General features: G+C 46.0%; 1 protein-coding gene across 4 annotated transcripts in view; it reads left to right on the top strand.

Annotated features, from left to right (window-relative positions):
• The first annotated feature begins 9,604 nt into the window (after nt 1-9,604).
• The window catches only part of RPS6KL1 (ribosomal protein S6 kinase like 1), a 108,558-nt gene continuing 100,131 nt past the window's right edge, over nt 9,605-18,031 (top strand). Inside the window, exon 1 of one of the 4 annotated variants that reach the window (XM_086937505.1) lies at nt 9,605-10,027. The gene's annotated coding sequence lies outside the window, so the exon portion shown is untranslated. The remainder of the gene's footprint in view (nt 10,028-18,031) is intronic. The other 3 variants (XM_086937504.1, XM_086937503.1, XR_015299910.1) reach the window with 3 other exon arrangements.

Below are 18,031 nucleotides of genomic sequence, written 5' to 3'. Positions count from 1 at the left end.
ACCAAAATAAAGAAGAAAGAGAGTTAATTACTTACAATTCCGACAAAACGAATGGAACAATCTCTAGCAAAGCGACAGAAACTATGATTCCCCACCTCAATGCTGGCACGAAGGAAGATACAAAAAAAGACAGCGTCCTTATAGTGCGGAGAGTAGAAAGCATCCCTGAAATAACACTTGAACGACACCATTTGCAGATTAAAAGTAGGGATGGGAATAAAACAATCAGCTACATTACGAAACAAACTGAGAAAAACAAGGTGGCTAATCAACACAGCCCTAATATTACTGAGAAACTTAAATTCACACCAGAATTCCGCTCTAGAGGTAGACACGACGTACTTAATCGAGGGAATTTACTTCGACTTTTTAAATTCATACCCTCATTGAACAACATTGTAAGTAACAATATTATATCTGTACAATTTATGGAGGACGACCAGAGCAGCCAGACTCCAACCTTAATCTCACTAACATCATTATCCATAGCTGAACAGATAATGAAGGAGCAAAAGACATTCAAAAGCTGGGGTATAACTCTTACCAAAAAAATCCCAGAGGTTTACCCTACCCCTTTTATAGAAGCTGATACACCACTGAAACAAAAAATGGTAGGGTCAAAGATTGTATCAGTCTTAAAAAATGCTCTTGGTAGATCACCAGTAAAAAATGTATATCCCACTTCGCAAAACGCGGTAGAAAGAAATCTAGAAATAAACGAAAAAAGGATCAACACGGCACTCCATAGTAATCAGACACAATGAAATGGTAGTCCATTACAAACAGGAGCTAATGGCAAAAATAAAGAAACAATAAGACTATGTTCATGGAACATTAATGGTATGAGTGGGAAAATTCACAATGCACATATAGACTCTATAGTGGGGAATCCCGACATCGTAGTGTTGCAGGAGACATGGAAACTTAATCCATTTATGCTACACGGTTATGCCGGCTACTATGAAAATGCAAAAAAGGAACAAAGGTTCGGGCGAGCCAGTGGGGGGCAGGCAATATTCATATCCAATGCGTTGCACATCGACCACGAGCAAGTGGAGATAGATGACTCGAACATTCTTATGGTTAAACTTAGCTACAAAATAAACAATCAAAACCCTAGAACACTATATTTGACTACTGTTTACATACTGCCCACTAACAAGTGTAGGGAGACAATATGTGGAACCCTGAACAATGTTCTAATTGATAGAATGCTCGGGGATCCGATAGCAGATTTTCTGATTACCGGGGATTTCAACCTCAATCTTATGTCATCACAACTAAGAGATGAAACTACGCAACTTCAAAACCACCAATGGTTAATACCTGAGCAAGATCTAGGGACTGATAATACCTGCAACAAAAATAAAACGGGACAGAAATTCGTAAAGGATATGGAAGCTATGGGTCTTCGAATACTAAATGGTAGAGTAAAAACGGATGTTCCACCAAGATATAGTTACTTCGGGCATAATGCAAAATCTAGGATTGATTACACCATGACAACAATATATATGTTCCATAACTTCACCTCATACCAACAAATGAAAGTAAACTAAAGTGATCATGTCCAGCAGTCGATACTAATGGATATTGGCATAACTATAAAAAAGACTTACCAGATGGTCCAAGGGCATTTTGGTACTATTAATTATAAAAAACTGATCTGGAACATTGGTAACAAAGATGTAATGAATGATCAAGTGGAGAATATCTTGGAAGAATGTCTACAAGATACTGCATCAAAAACAGCAATTGAATAATGGGAAAATCTGATTGAGATGCTAACTAAAACACAAGGGCAAACTAAAACAATAAAGCTTAAATACGGAAATGAACCTCAAAAGAAAAATGAAGCCAATATAAACCTTCCGCATACAATAAGGACACTGAAGAAAGAACGAAATAGGATTATCAGACTAAAGAAGAAACCGGATGTAAAAGCAGAAAACCTTGGAAACCTAAAGTTATTAAATCAGAATTTGAAAAAATTACTATGGGGTGAGAAAAACAAAGCGAAACAAGCTATTTGGGCAAAAATATTCCACGCCAGTAAACAGAAAAATTCAAAAGACTTCTGGTATATTATCAATGGCCTTGCTAGACCCAACAAGCAAGTAGTCTCATCACCTTTAACTGAGCAGGATTGGGACAAGTTCCTGAGGAGACATTTAAACCAAGACTCTATTCACACAACATCACTGGAAATGCAACAGGGGCGTAAACCCGACACTGAGAATTACATTACTTATCAAGATAGTGATACGGATATGCAATTTCCTATTAAAAAAGAAGAGATAATTAAACTTATAAAACACCAGAAGAACGGTGCCCCGGGACCAAATGGGATTCCGTTTGCCCTCTTGAAAGAAAATCCAGAATTATGGGCAACAATCCTACAGAAACTGTATTTAGAAGTCGTGCTGACAGGAAAGGTACCCAAGTCATGGCGTGGATCCCTAATAACCCCAATATTTAAAATAGGAAACTGGGCACTGCCAGAAAACTACAGACTGATCACACTGCAAGACTCGGATGCCAAGTTATTTGCCAGATTAATACTAACTAAACTAACTGACTGGGTGACGGAAGAAAAAAGAAGTCCCTTGAATCAAACAGGATTTATAACAGGATTAGGAACTACCACTAATACATTGGTTCTTGCACTACTTATGAACAAATCGCTTATATTAAAGCAATCTTTGTATCTTTGTTTTATAGATTTTAAATCTGCTTTCGATTGCGTCAACCGAAAACTACTCTGGAAAAAGCTAGAAAAAATGAGAATTCCAGTTCCCCTACTTAAGCTAATTCGCCTTCTATACTCAGAGACATGGGTGAGGGTGAGGATGGGTGATGGGCACACACTATCCAGGGAGATTCCCGCAAACGAAGGCTTGAAGCAGGGCTGCGTTTTAGCCCCTCTTCTTTTTAATTTGTTTCTTGCTGATCTACCAGGAATATTGGACAAAGAAAACGCATACCCGCCGAAATTAGCTGACAAGCGGCTCACAAGCTTGATGTATGCGGACAACGTCATACTTATGAGCCACACAAAAGTGGGCCTCCAGCGCTTAATGAGAAGGACCTATACCTATTCGAAAGAGAATGGAATGGTAATAAATGAGACCAAAACTAAGATTATGGTAGTTGCCAAAAACGCTAAGATGAAACACAAAAGCAAATGGTTAATGGATAAAATTGAACTTGAACAATTTGAGGTCTATAAATACCTAGGCGTATTATTCGATGCAAAGGGCAATTACCATCTACAAAAAACTGATGCTCAAAGAAAAGGGAACGCACTAGCTGCTGCATTTAGAACTGTGTAAAAGTCTCTTCCCAGCCTGACCTATGGTCCTCTCCTGAGCATTGTTGGTGCAAATCTCTTACCAACTATTACATATGGCAGTGAAGCACTAATGGGTAAAGACAGTGATACTTTGAACAAAATCATAACCAGAGTATACCGAGTGCTTTTCCATCTCCCAGTGAACGCTTCCCCGGCGCAACTAAGGTTGGAGTTTGACCTAACAAATCAACAGTTCGCAAGGCAAGGCCATTTTATTAAAGTCTGGAACCAGATAAAAATTGACCACCAAAATGAGATATCGTTCCTCCTATGGAGAGAATTAAAGAAGGACACTAACTCTAGTGCTGCTCTCTACCTTAGAGATGCAATTAATGAGTTTGGGGTCATGTCTATATGGGAAACGAATATAACTAAGTCATCTTTTAAGAAAATCATTAACAAAACCGCAGACCATCTATCCATTCTAAAGGACAAGGCTACCCTTATCAAGAGAAAACATGCCTGGACGGTGCTAAATGGCTATGAAAAGAAGGAGATACAACAGTATCTGAAAACACCGTGGACGGAAAAAAACAAGCAGGTGCTCCTTAAACGAGATTTGGATCCATGCCAGGGCTATGTCATCTCCCCCCATGGCAATTTCAAGAAACCCAAACGAAATGTAGACTATGTAATATGGGCGAGGAAAACATCCAACATCTTCTGTGTACTTGCCCCGAACTCCTCCAAGACAGAAAACATTGCTTAAGGTTCCGCTCAAATTACGAGACATACGAACATGCAGACAGGCCGTGATTAAGTGTATGGCCTCAAATGATATTGTTTTAAACGCTTCCTTTGTAAAGTTCCTATTGTTAGTTAAAAGGAAACTCGGAGACGTAATTAGTGCAAATTCTTAACTGTTTGTAAGGTCACAAAATGACTTTTTATGTGATTTTATCTTGGAATATATGTTTAAATTTTGTTCCTTTTAGATGTGTAATGTTTTAAGATTTTAAATAATCATCACAATAAATTACTTTGTACTTTGTACTTTGAGTGGCACCTTATTAATCTACTGAGTGTATATGTTCCTGCCGCCACGCTGCCATCCACCCTCCGACACCTCATGAGCGTTTTTTCCTCCTTCCCGCCTGGATTGGCGGTTGTTGGGGGAGTTTTTAACGGTGTCGTGCATCCACGGTGCAACACATCCGGTGTTCCCTCTGTGTCCCGTCTATCCTCCGCTAAGCGACTCTCTGGTTGGTCCTCTGCCCTGGGTCTCTTCGACACTTGTAGGATGTGGAATCCGCATCGGGTCCAATATACCCACACCGCGGCAGCTCATCACACCCACTCCCGTATTGATCTGTTCTTGGTGCTGGCCACCGACTGCCAATTGGTGTCCGGGGTGGTTATTCTACCACGGGGCATCTCAGATCATTCCCCAGTCTCCCTTAGACTCGGGATTCAACCTGGGGGTGTCCGTACGACCTGGCGTATGAACACTTGGTTCTTGCAGGACGAGGACTTTCTCTAATCCATTGAGCAGGAGCTGTGGCAATACTTCCTGATTAACATGGGATCGGTTGCCTAACCAAGCAACCTTGTGGGAGGCAGGCAAGGCAACGATGCGGGGAGTGGCTAGAGGCTTGGTTCATGCATGACGCGCGGCTCAGGCCACCCGCCTTGAACAACTGGAGGCCCGCCTGCACTGATGGAGGCGGACCAGGCCACTGCCGATACTCCGGACTCTTCCCGGCAACTTGCTTTATTACGCTTGCGTTTGTGTATGACTGGGGTGATAAAAATGGCAAATTGCTCCATAACTTATTCTCGTACCCCAGGGCGAACCGCGTCATCCCGGAGGTCTGCGATGCAGCAGGTCGTCACTATTCCACCTAAAGGGCAATTGCTCAGGCTTTTGAAGGGTACTATGCCAAGCTGTATGCTGCCGGGCCCACAGCTGCAGTGCTGTCGGAGACCGGGACCCAGCTGCCCCGCTCCCCCAGGACGTCTCCGAGACCCTAGATCTTCCCCTTTCCCCGGAGGAAATCCAAGAGGCCATCTCACTCCTACACTCGGGCAGGATGCCTGGGCTGATGGATACACGTAGGAATACTACACAACCTATCGAGACCTACTGGTCCCACACTAATGGCGCTGCTCAGGCACGTGGTGGACACGGGGTCCTTTCCCCCAGAAACGGATGTGGCCACCATAGTGGTTCTCCCAAAGACACGACCGCCCTCCCTTGCCTGCGCGGACTACCGCTCCCCCTTGCCTGCGCGGACTACCGCTCCCCCTTGCCTGCGCGGACTACCGCCCCATTTCCCTCATCAATACTGAGGTGAAACTCTTTGCTACTGTTCTGGCCCAGCGGATCCGCTCCCACTTACACCTACTGGTCCACCCGGATCAGAGTGGTTTTATGCCCGCCCGAGGCACTCGGCACTGCATACGTCGCCTCCATCTCGCCCTTGCGCACCGCCACCTCCTCCCTATATACCTGGCCTTGCTTCTCATCGATTTTGAGAAAGCGTTTGAAACGGTTGCTTGGGGATATTTTGAGGACGTGCTGGAATTGATGGGGTTCGGCCTTCCGTTCCGGCGCCTCGTCCGCGTCCTTTTTTCCAGTCCCTCGGCGAGGGTCCTAATCAACGGGGTGCCCTAGGAGAAAGTTCCCATCCAGAGGAGCACTCGCCAGGGATGCCCACTCTCGCCGCTCTTGTTCGCGCTGGCGATGGAGCCCTTGGCATCTCTTGTACGCCAAGACTCAGGCATCCGTGGGTGGGCTTGGGACCGTTATTGGGTCGACAAGATTGCTTTCTATGCAGACGATGTTCTCCTTTTTCTGGCGGATCCGGAGAGCTCCGACCCGCGTTGTCTGGCGGTCCTCTCCGCATTTGAGCGGGTCTCGGGCCTGCGGCTCAATCCGGCGAAGTCCACCCTGGTGCCTCTCCACCCATCGCAGGCCTGCTTTGACTGGCAGATGAACATTCCTTTGCGCAGGCTGTCCTTCAAATATTTGGGTGTGTGGATCGCCCTACTCCCGGAACTCGAATGGGCCTTGAACATTACGCCCCTGGTCAACAAGACAAAAGCGGACCTTCAGAATTGGCAGTCCCTCCCGCTCAACCCCATGGGCAGGAGTGCCCTCTTCAAAATGATTGAACACCCCCGGTTCTTGTATATTTTACAAAACGTCTCCCTTCATCTTCCGGGGAGCTGGTTCAGTGAAATTGACAGCATCCTCGCCCGGTTTCTTCGGGGGTGGGAGACCGCGAATGTCCCTGGCGCATTGCCGTATACCTCCCTATGATGGGGGCATGGGAGTCACCAATCTCCACCTATACTATTTGGCCACGAGGCTCATCGTGATCCATGATTGGTTCGCGGGCGGCTGGTCCGACCCGGCGTACCAGGTGGAACTTCGCTCAATAGAGTTCCCTCAACTCCAGGCTTACTTATATGGAGCCCCCATATCCCAAGACCTCCCCTCAGTCACCAGGACAGTTTTCTTGGCTTGGCATGTGGCTTTGCGCCACACGAAGTGGGACCGGAAACTCACTAGGCAGACGCCTTTGTGGTGCGGTACGTGGCTGAGGGAGGCCTCATCTCTTTCAGACTTTAACCGATGGGACAGCATTGGAATCTCGCTTCTCTGCGATCTCTGGGTGGGGGACCACATCAGATCCTTTGCGTACTTGCAGCAGTGCTTCTCCCTCCACCCCTCTCAATTCTACAAATACTTGCAACTCAGACATGCGCTCAGCATACACATTCCATCTCCCACCTCCCTTCCGGATTTCAGTCCTCTAGACTCCCAGGTGATGACGCGGAATTTGGGTAGAGGAGGGGTGTCTCGGATCTACCGCTCCCTGGTGAACAATGGTCCCGCATCTTTAGACTTGCTGCGTGCCCGCTGGGCCCATTGGAGGATGCAGCCTGGAGGGACGCCCTTATGGCCCCTAAAACGCTGACGACCTCCTCCAAGCTGAGGTTAGTTCAACTCTACTACTTGCACGTGGCATACCTCACCCCTGCGCGTCTTACAGTGCCCGACTGCGGTCTCCCCCCAGGTACGCGCACTGCGACCACGTGCCTGCAGACTTCTACCACATGGTCTGGCTATGTCCGGCCCTGGTGGCGTTCTGGGCAGGGGTGGAGCTGGCACTTACATTGACCAAGGGGTGGGAGGTCCCACATGACCTGTTGCGTTTGCTTCTGGGGTATGTTTGACGGCTTAGACGGTTCCTGAGCAGATAAGCGATTCCTCGGAACAGCGGCGGCGGCGGCTAAGCCAGACATTGCGGCACTCTGGCCCAGGCCAAGCCTCCCACCGTCCGGCGATGGAAACAGGGGGGTTCACTGGTGTGGGACCCAAGAGGAATCCCTCTTTGAAGCCTGTGGTTGTCCTGAACTTTTTCAGAAGATGTGGGGCAAATGGTTCAACCTAATCTTGTAAAGGCATTGCGGATGTGTAGGTTCAATGTACCTTACGGGCATTATTTTACCCTGCAGTATGCCTTATGCTCCTCTGTCTCCAGTTGTGTGGCTGTAAACAATCATCATAATGTGTTTGATTCTGCTACCAATGTAATGTTTTGGTGTGATTTAAACTCAATAAAATTGATTATCAAAAAAAAATAAAAAACAACATCATATCTCCGGTTACCGTTTTGGGATATTTTTCCATTGTGTTTATTAAATTTTACTCAATTTTTATAATTCGGTTGGAATGTTTACTGTGTTGCATTTCGACTTTATTACTGATTATGGCACTGCATAAATAATTTAAACTTTTCCCTTGGTTAAGCCTTTCTGCTTTATGCCATAGCTACCAGCAGTGGCAGCCATTGCAAAACTCAAGTGGGACCTGAGATTAGGAAAATCTTTTTTTTAAACCTGCCATTCCTGCTGCCAATGCTGCTGGCTGCCTTGGGGATCCTCTTCTCTCTTGCTCCCAATAGTGTTCCAGCAGTCCCTGGGACACCGGCACAGACTCCCGACCCCATCCCGGGGCTGCTCTCAATAACATGAGAGCAGCGCCAAGATTGGTCTGAGTGGCCTGGTTTGCCACTCAGACAGTGCCTGTGAGTCTGTGGTGTTTCTCCAACGCGGCTATGCAACACAACTGGGTTGGAGAAACCTAAGTGTGCATGTTTATTTGGCCGGCCTAAGACGACTGGCCAACCTGACTACTTTACAGTGCACCTACTACTCCTCCCCCTGCCCCGCCCAAGACTCCCTGGCTCAGTTAGTCAGCAGAAAAAATAATTATAATGTTGTTTTATTATCGTTTTATTTTTCGCTGACTGACTCAGTGGGGCAACGCTCCTCTGCCATTACGGAGGAGCCACCCCTGGCTACCAGGGGTTTGTGCTCAGGTTAGTTTAGTGATTTTTAGGGACAAGAGTTCGGATTATTTCTTGAGGTGGGTAGTCACCACCCCTAATATTAGCTCAATGTCTTACAAGCACAACATCAAAACACTACTGACAAAGACCACAAGATAGACACACAATGTTCCATCAAAGCACTTACACGGAGTAGCCAGATACCCATCCGGAAATGTGCTTTGGCACCTCTTCAAGGGTATTAAGTGTTGAGAAAATGCAGCTAAACAATAATGCTTAGTCTTCATTGATGACTTACAGCTGCCAATGATGACTGTCATTTCTGTGGGTGATTTGCAGGAGGGATGTGAAAAGTTGTGGTATTTTTTTGTGAAATTTCATTAAATTCCATATCCTCCCTACTCGTAGTATAAAGTCTAAATAGATGACTGCAGAAGACTTGTTCGATCAGATAATATGTCTCGGCGAGACATTGTCTATATACCAGTCTCCTATGAACAAAAAGTATATGAAATTGTGTAATGCAAAATTGCAACAACAAAAAAAATTCTGATTTCGTAGACACTATTGTATTTTATCCAGACCTGTGAGAAGTTCGTCCTCAATTAAGCTCAGCATCTATTGATTATGCTATTACTCATATGTATGCTCAATTCTAATTAATAATGGTATGTTCAGCCTTCCTTGACCTTCAGCTCTCATTGATGGGGCAGAGCCCCAAGTGATAAATCTCAGACGCCTTCCTCCCCCACTTTCCCTTCCACCTCCTATAGATGGTTCAGCTACCACTGACCTTCATCCTCCCCCGAGGATGAGTCTCATTGATGATGATGCTCAGCCCCCCTCCCCGCCCACGCCCCTTCATTGGCAAAGATCAGCTCCCATTGATGGAGCCAGTGCTGGGAGCACATTGGTGCTTTATTGTAAGCACAAAGAGATGAGCTCATCGGCAGCCAATCAGGTCCTTCCCAAGCGTGTGCTGCAGCCTGGAGCTGTGACGGCAGTGTTACGGTAGGAAGGAAGCCTCGAGGGTAGGAAGACCGCACTTTAGGCAGGAGGTGGGGGGATACTACAGATGGGAGAGGACAAGGAGGGGCCAGAAAACAGGTGAAAATAAGGACTGTACAGGGGGTAGGAGTATTCAGGACTGTAAGGGTTAAGGGGAGCAAGAGAGTGAGTCAGGGTAAGGGCACTGAGCTGCACGTGGGAGGGGACTAAAGGGAAGGGACGCGCCGTAGAGAGGCGGGTGGGACACTGACAGCGAGCGCGCCTCTAGGAAAGTGAAGACAGTGTCAGCTCGTCTCGCGCGGAGGTGGTGACCCCTGAAACGGAAGTAGTGGCTGCCCGGAAGAGATGCTGCTCTCGCCTTCTGCAGGTATGGATGATCTAACAGCGCTTGATTCTTGGCAGGTCAAGTATGAATCACTGATTTGACCCAGAGTACGCCTCGGTCGTAACGCATATGTCGCAGACACAGGCATAGTACACAAACCTATTGTGAAGTGCTCTGACACCTTCGGGCAAAGTCCGCGCAATATAAAAAAATAAATAAAATAAACCGCAACTCCTGGTATACCCTCAGAGCACACAACGATTCAGGCGTTCGGTGCCCAGTGAGCAAAGTCCAAGGACGCACCCAGGAAGAAGGCTCGGGTTCTGTTTTATATCCACACCCAGCACACGTTTTTGCAGGATTGTGCTCTTCAGCGTGTTCTAAATGCAGCCACATAAGCGCATTTTAGTGTATCAGTCAGTATATTGATTTCCGTGCTGTGTGTACAGCAGTTGGTTAAAGTGTGTCTGACAGCTGTTTGCTTGTGAATCAATGTATACCTTTGTATTAATGTGGTGTTTGCGCCAATGTTTGGTTTCTTTTACTCAGTAGTCGGTGGTGCAACTAAGAAATGTATTTCCCGAACCTATACATTGGGGGTCAGGATGTGGCAGAAAGGGGGTGGAATCACGAGGGGCGGAGTCATGCAATGTAGAGTCTGACAGAGCATGTAAATGTTTTTTTTAACTTTGCCGAAAATACATTGCCAACAAGGACAAACGTGACAGTAAACCTGCTCTGGCTTAATTGGTTACAAACGCTACATTTTAAAACAAGTTATGGAGTTAAGACACGTTTTGTGTGGCCAGCAAATCTCAGGAGATAACAATGACGGTAATATAACTGGTGGTTAATACAGTAGCTGGAAATAAATGTGTTTATTGTCCGTTTTGACTCCTAAGTTAGCATAGTGGCTTAAATTTGTCTCCTGCAAAGCACATTCTGTACATGCAGATTATAGATTTTTGTTTTATGTAGATAGTTAAGTGGGTTACTGATTTTGACTCTGATATCCTTTCTTTATTACACACAACCCCAAGCACAGCATTACGTTTTAAATCCTGAGTTTGTGTTTTTCCGACCATGCACTCTTAACATATACCTACCAGTAAAGATATGTGACTCCTAGACTTTATAATCCCCATTGTTTTATGCAATACATGCTGCATATAGATTTTCATGTTTGCATTATTGTCAATATAGTACTAGTAGTTTACTTTATTCGATAAAAAATGTCATCATAAAAGTGTACAATTTATAGAGTACATAAAAAAAAAAAAAAGAGCAGGGGCCCACCAATCCTATATAAACATACATCATCCCATACTAATCAATTTTCTTTAAAATGACTAAGATATAAATGTACAGTACATTAAAAAGATAAAAATGCAAGGACCCACCAATCCTATGTAAACATACAACATCACATACTACTCAATTTATACCATTACTAAAATATACAATAAAAACCGTTGTCATGAGAACCATTAAAAGACACATCCTGCCATTGGGGCCAACTGGCGGTTAGGTTGGGTGGGGGGTGGGCTTGGACCTCCTTGTACGTGTTTGCCACGCACTACCCAAATATTTATCTACCCCACACACCATAGCAATGGAGGACGTATCAGTGCAGAGGACCCGTAGGGCCATTTTGTGACATCTAAGGCCCAACCCCTTGCATAGTGGTTTTAACCATATCTTCCTGGCAACCCTATATGCCGGGCAGGCAAAGAAAAAATGAGCCACAGACTCGTTGGGGGCTGCACAACCGGGACAGGCTTTTGGTAGAACACCTGGATCTTTCCACCCAGAAGAAAAGTCATTCACCGGTAAGGTCCCGAGCCTCAGTTTTAGGTAAAGTGATCTGTCCACTGGTTTCTCTATATAATCAAGGAAGGGTTCAAGTTTTCTTGTCCATTTGATCTCAAGGAAACGCTGGGAGAGAGGGCCCCCTTCACTTCTGCGTATGGCCATCTCCTGTACCCAGTCCCAATAGAGCTTCTTGATCACTACCTTGGGAGGCCGTGTTTGGCTCAACCATGCTTCACTTAAGCCCAGTTGCACAACCAGCTGTCTCAGGTTGCACAACCACTTGATCGTATTGCCTGTGTGGAGGAGAATAAGTTCATCTAGAACTGCAGCATAATTATGGAGCTCCTGGGTCCTTCTCAGACGCGCCCAAAAGAGTAGTGGGCGCAGACTCACTATATCTTTTATGGGGCGCCTGCCTAGGTCTAACCGTAATGGAATTAATGGGGTGGAGACTAGGAGGGCCACCAGGTCTCTCATGAACTTATTTTCAGACGTGGCTAACTCTTATATTCTCAAACCCCCACATCTCGGAACCATATAATGCTGCCGGCAATACTTGACCATCATAAATTGCAAGAGTCGGTGCCACAGGTTTGCTAAACGACTCCCGCTGTTCCCTTAGAACCACCCCTGAGACTCTTTTGTGGTTTAATAACATTTTGGCCAAGTGGTCTTTCCATTTCATCCGGCTGTTTACCCTGACACGCAGATAGTCAAAGGAATCGACCCACTCCAAGGGGACGCTTTTAGGCGAAACATTATTCCTGAATCTCTTGGAAGGTGAAATGGCCATAAGTTTTGTTTTAGAGGTATTTATGGTGAGGCCTCTATCAATGCAAAACACACTACAGCGGTCCAGGAGTTTTTGAAGACCTGTGGGTGTTTTAGAGATCAAGATGGTGTCATCCGCGAAGAGTAGAGTGGGTGTTTTTTCCCCCGCCAGGGATGGCGCATCTGCCGCTTCCTCCCTCAGATGATCCACCACTCCATTCACAAAGAGGGAGAATAGGGTCGGTGCCGTAACACATCCCTGGCGGACTCCACTCCTCACGGGCACCCTTTCTGTCAGTTGTCCCTGCGTGCCCCATCTGATCCTCTCATAATTCCCCTCGTGTAGCTTCACAATAAGACCCAAAAATGACCCTGGGAAGCCCATCTTCCCCAAAATATCCCACAGCCTTGCACGAGGGACCAGGTCGAACGATGTTTTAAGATCTATGAATGCCAGATAGAGGCTACCCTTGTTGATGGTCACAGCTTTCCAATAGATCGAAAAAAAGCGGAAGACCTGGTCCATCGTGCCCACCTTCTGGCGAAACCCTGCTTGGAAGTGAGAGAAAACATGCTCTTCCATCCAGACACCCACCCTAAAAATGATGACCCTGCCAACCACCTTCTGGATCACGTCAATCAGACTGATCGGTCTGTAATTGGCAGGGTCTTCTCTTGCGCCCTTTTTGTACACTGTTACCACCTCTGCTCCCTTCCATGAATCTGGCACAGGATAACCCTTAGAGATCAAATTCATTATTAGAATTGTCAATATATAAAGTGTGTGTGTTGTGTAAAGTGCTTTCGTACCATACGTTGAGCTGAGTTACACTTTTGAAGAATTAAAAATAATAAAATTAGTGCTATTCAAATTATTTGTGTAACTACTCACACAGACCTATACATCTGATAGTCTTACATGCATATCACATATATACAGGGACTGAACAAAGTCAAAGACTTGCCTCCAATGTTTTTCTTAACAGGGCCGGACTGGGAACTGAAATGCCCTGGCAAAGAACTTGGTGTTCCCTGGGGGCAGGGGTGTTATCGCCAAAAGCTTTGTGCTGCTTTTGTTGCAGGGGGCTGATATTGCAGCTACACTGCAAAGCTGACCCCCGGTAACAACAAGCATTGGCATAGGCAATAGGTCTCGCCTTTGGGACCTTATAAGTGTTTAGCCATGCAACAGTTAATGTTGTAAAAACGGCCCACCAGGTGTCTAAAACAGGCCCTACCCTGGCGGCTCACCGGGGAAACGACCGGTGCTCTTTACGGCCAGTCTGGCCCTGAAGTAGGTGGGAAGAGGTAACCAGCTTCGTGCCTTTGGTTATACCCATTGCATTGACATGTAGGTGATAGGGGGAACATCCTTTATAACGCAACTTTTACCACGCAGTGCCTTTACGATGCAACTTTTACAACGCAAACCATTACAACGCATTGCGCTGGGGGGCGCTCCAGGATAGGGAATAGGTTTAATGTACTATCCAACACCTTCCCTACTATCCACGGGGACTGGAGTTGGAATAGTACATTAAACTATTCACTATCCAGCGCCCCATAGCACTATGCGTTGTAAAGGCATGCGTTGTAAAAACCGCGATGTAAAGGCATGCGTGGTAAAAGCATGCGTTGTAACGTCATACATCCAGGTGATAGTCTTGAGATAGCTCTCAGGCAGGATCATACTCAAACAAAAGAAGAGCTGATGTCCCCTTGAATTCGACCCATGTTTTGGGCCCGCTGAAAGTCAAAATAAGAAAGCCCCTCACTACATGGATGTTGCTAAACTCAGCATATTTCAGTAGGTCCAGCCTGCCCCCCAGTTCCCACTCAATAAGAGCTGCCGGATCTCAGATGCCGACTCTTGCTGGATGAGCCTAATTTCCTCTAGTGACTTTAGTGCTGTTCTTAGTGTGACACTAAAATGGCTTTTTAGTGCAAACATGACCAGTGACTTGACACCCAACTCTTGCTAAATATCGATATTAATTGTGTCTGGCCCTTGCCGTCAAGATTTTGTTAAAGAAAGTAAATCATCAGGTCTCTTCTTTTCTTGACTCACAGTCTTCTGGATCCTTGCCAGACTGGCTTTCCTCATGAATAGCACTGAGTCCGTCCTCGTTTCCATCCTTGACGATCTCATGTTGCTCACAGATCAAGGTTGCTCTGTTGACCTAATCCTCATCTGTCTGCAACCCTTCACACGGTTTCTGATTCCACATTGTTGATCTGCCTAAATACGGCTGGGGTTAGATTGGAAAGCTGATTTCCTGGAAGCTGAACTCCCCTCAGGCCTAATCCCTTCCTTTACTTTTGCCTTTTCAAGAAGTTTAATCAGGTGTACCTCTGGCCTCTTTAAGTCATACCCTTTTTACATTTGTGTAGCCCCTCTAGCATGGCTCTTTTGATCTTTTTGGGTTGACATACATATTCACATCATGCACCGGTGACTCAAATCCTCGTCCACCTTGTTGTCACACTCTCTTCAGGCATTATCATCTTCTGTTGTTGTCATCAATCTCTTCATGCATTATCAGCTTCTGCCGTATTGCATTCTTATCTTAGATGACTGTAAATGTTCTCAAGATCAAGACGTACAAAACAGGAACTTGATTCTAGGAAAGTCTGTGGTTGGACTGGACCCCTCTGCATGGAGAACATTCGAACTCCCCCCGACTACCACTCACCTAAATTTTCATCAAAATAAATTCTCAACCTTAGCATTTTCGTGTGATACCTTCCTCTCGCTAAACTCTCAAATTAATAAAATCTCATCCTTGTCCTTTTTTCACTTGCGTCTTCTGAAAAGAACAAACTTCCCTTACTTCCAGTGGCCTCCCACAAACTCCAGTTTGAAGTACTGCAATGCCCTGCATCTTTGTATCCATGAATATTCCACACGTCATCTCCTCTCATTGAACACGCGTCTGCCAGACTCATTTTAAGCCCCCTAAATGCACGAACATCTCTCAACAACTGTCCAATTTACCCTAGCTACCCATCCCTTCAAGTACTGTTCAAATCCATGCTATATATTGCCCTGAGCTCCACACGTCGGGGCCCCATCTTCCTTCAAGAAAAAGGTCCCTTACTGCCCACGCGGTGCATCTTTCTAGTCTTCTCTTAGACTTCTCACTGTTTCTCAAAGTCTGTCGCTAACAGAAAGGCAGTAAATAAGAAAAGAGTGTCAAATGGTTATACCAGACCACAGTCAGGAGCAGCTAAGAAAGGGGTTGACGGCCTCACTCGGGACGTTAAGGAAAGCCCTCACTCACCACCTGGTGATGACATGTTTCATCATCGGGCCCCACCAAAGAGACCGAGTGCCTCTTTGGTGTGCTACAACGCCAGATCTACTGCGGAGCAGGATAGTGAGATTCAGAAGTGTTGTGCAAAGTAAATTAAACTAATGAGTGGTGAGGGTTTAAAAAGTCAGTAGTGTATCAGAAATAATTTTATTCTTTGATCACTAAGAACAGATTATTAAAATTTTATGTGTTTGGATAAGAGTCCACAATTAATTGAGTGGTAGTTTCCTTACAAATCAGTCGACATGTTTCAGCCATGAAACGGTGTAATGTTACCAGGCATTCTTCAGGACTTTTTGGTGTATTAATCCCTGGCGGTATGGACGCGCTAAGGCCCACCCTTACCTAGGGACGTGAAAGTGAAAATAACAAAAAAAGGTGAAAAAGTGCAAAAAAAATTTGGAAGTAAGATTTTCTTCCTAATTACTCCTGGTTTAGGAGGCTTCCAGCTTTATGGTATCTGCACCTGGAAATAACAAAAGGACATAGACGCACATGTAGGACAGAACAAACGTTTAGTAATAGTACTGATCGCAGTTGTAAGTCTATGGTGCTCCAGTTCGTGGTATAGAGACATTCGTGGCAAAATAACGATATAGTTATCACCACCTTAGCCCCTGGGTTCTTACTCACTAGCAGGAAGGAGGTGCTGTGTACTATACGTGATACGAGATAATCGTGATGGTGAAAGTAAAAAGGAAGTAAACTTCCTGGTTGCGATCAAGGTTATGGTATGATCACTTCAAACAATAACATTAAAATGTCTCACTTTTGTGGTGTCAGGGAAGTACACCATGGAGGGGGGTGGGAACGTAATTGGCACACTCTGCGCGTTTGTCAAAAAGGGGTAAAGAAAGACATACAATAAGTCTGTAACACAGCGTCGGTACTTAGCTTTGAGATGAAATGGCAGTTGAATTGCAGCTTCTACTCACGCCCTCGACGCTCGGCACCCTCAGTGTACCTGCATCACCCTCAACTGGACCCCGAAGATGTGGACGCGGGGCCGGGAGCTCTGAATATACTGGTTAGACAGCGAGGCGGTGATTGATTTCCGGGTGGGGCGTGGCCGAAGACAGAATGCCATCGACGCCCTGGTTTGGACCAATCCGAGAGCCTTCAGGACCGTGACGAGGTGGTCACATGCTCGGATCGAGTATGCTCGTTGTCAGGGAAACTGAGCGCGTCACCCTGCGCGCTCGCATTCGCGAAGGCGGAGATGACGTCCTACTGCGTTGCCATGGTGATGTGAAGCCCCCCCCTGGTACTTTGGATAATTACTTTAGGGAGAATTGAGACACCGCGACGTCCAATTTGATAGTGCGGGATGCCATGAAGGTCGTCATACGAGGTTCTGCTATTGGACAGTTGGTGGGAGCACAACAGGAAATCCATAAGAGTCTCTGTGAGGTAGAAAGCCGCCTGAAAACATTAGAGAGGGAGGCGAGCTTAGACCTGGGACGGAAAGGGGAACTGCAAGCGGGGAATATAGAACTCGCGGAATTGTTAGATACGTTGAGGACCATGGATTATAAAGAATACTTACGCCGTCAACAAGCCGATGCGGACAGGTCGGGCGCCCTGCTGGCCCGCCTGGTCCGAGATAGTCCTGACCCCCCAGTAATCACACAGATCCGTACCAGGTCGGGTGACATAGTGTCCACGCAGTGTGAGATTAATAAGGCATTCCATGACCATTTGCAGGCAAAATACGCTCCCTTCCCCGCAGAGGATCCGGGTGCAATCATGGAATTCCTGTGGGAATTGCCCTTCTCAGCCCTGTCTCGGGACTTGCAGAAGGAAGTTGACGGCCCCATCACGCAACAGGAAATTAGACTGGCTATCCGATCCCTCAACCGTAATAAAACGCCTGGCATGGATGGTATCCCAGTAGAGTTTTACCAGACATACTCGGACACACTGGTGCCCATTCTCGAAAAGGTATATAGGACGTCAGTTGCGGAAGGTCATCTACCCGTCTCGACGCTGCAAGCTCTGGTCACATCCATACCCAAACCTGGCAAAAATACGCTCGAACTGACTAACTATTGGCCTCTCTTGATGTTATCTACAGAGTACCAGATACTCAGTAAGGTCATTGCTCTGAGGATACAGCCCCATCTCGCCGCCCTGATACACCCAGACCAAT

Source organism: Lissotriton vulgaris, chromosome 9, assembly GCF_964263255.1.
Source record: "Lissotriton vulgaris chromosome 9, aLisVul1.2, whole genome shotgun sequence".
In the NCBI taxonomy this organism is placed as follows: Eukaryota; Metazoa; Chordata; class Amphibia; order Caudata; family Salamandridae; genus Lissotriton; species Lissotriton vulgaris.
Note: the sequence above shows the minus strand (reverse complement) of the source record. Positions and strands in the feature narration are given on the sequence as shown.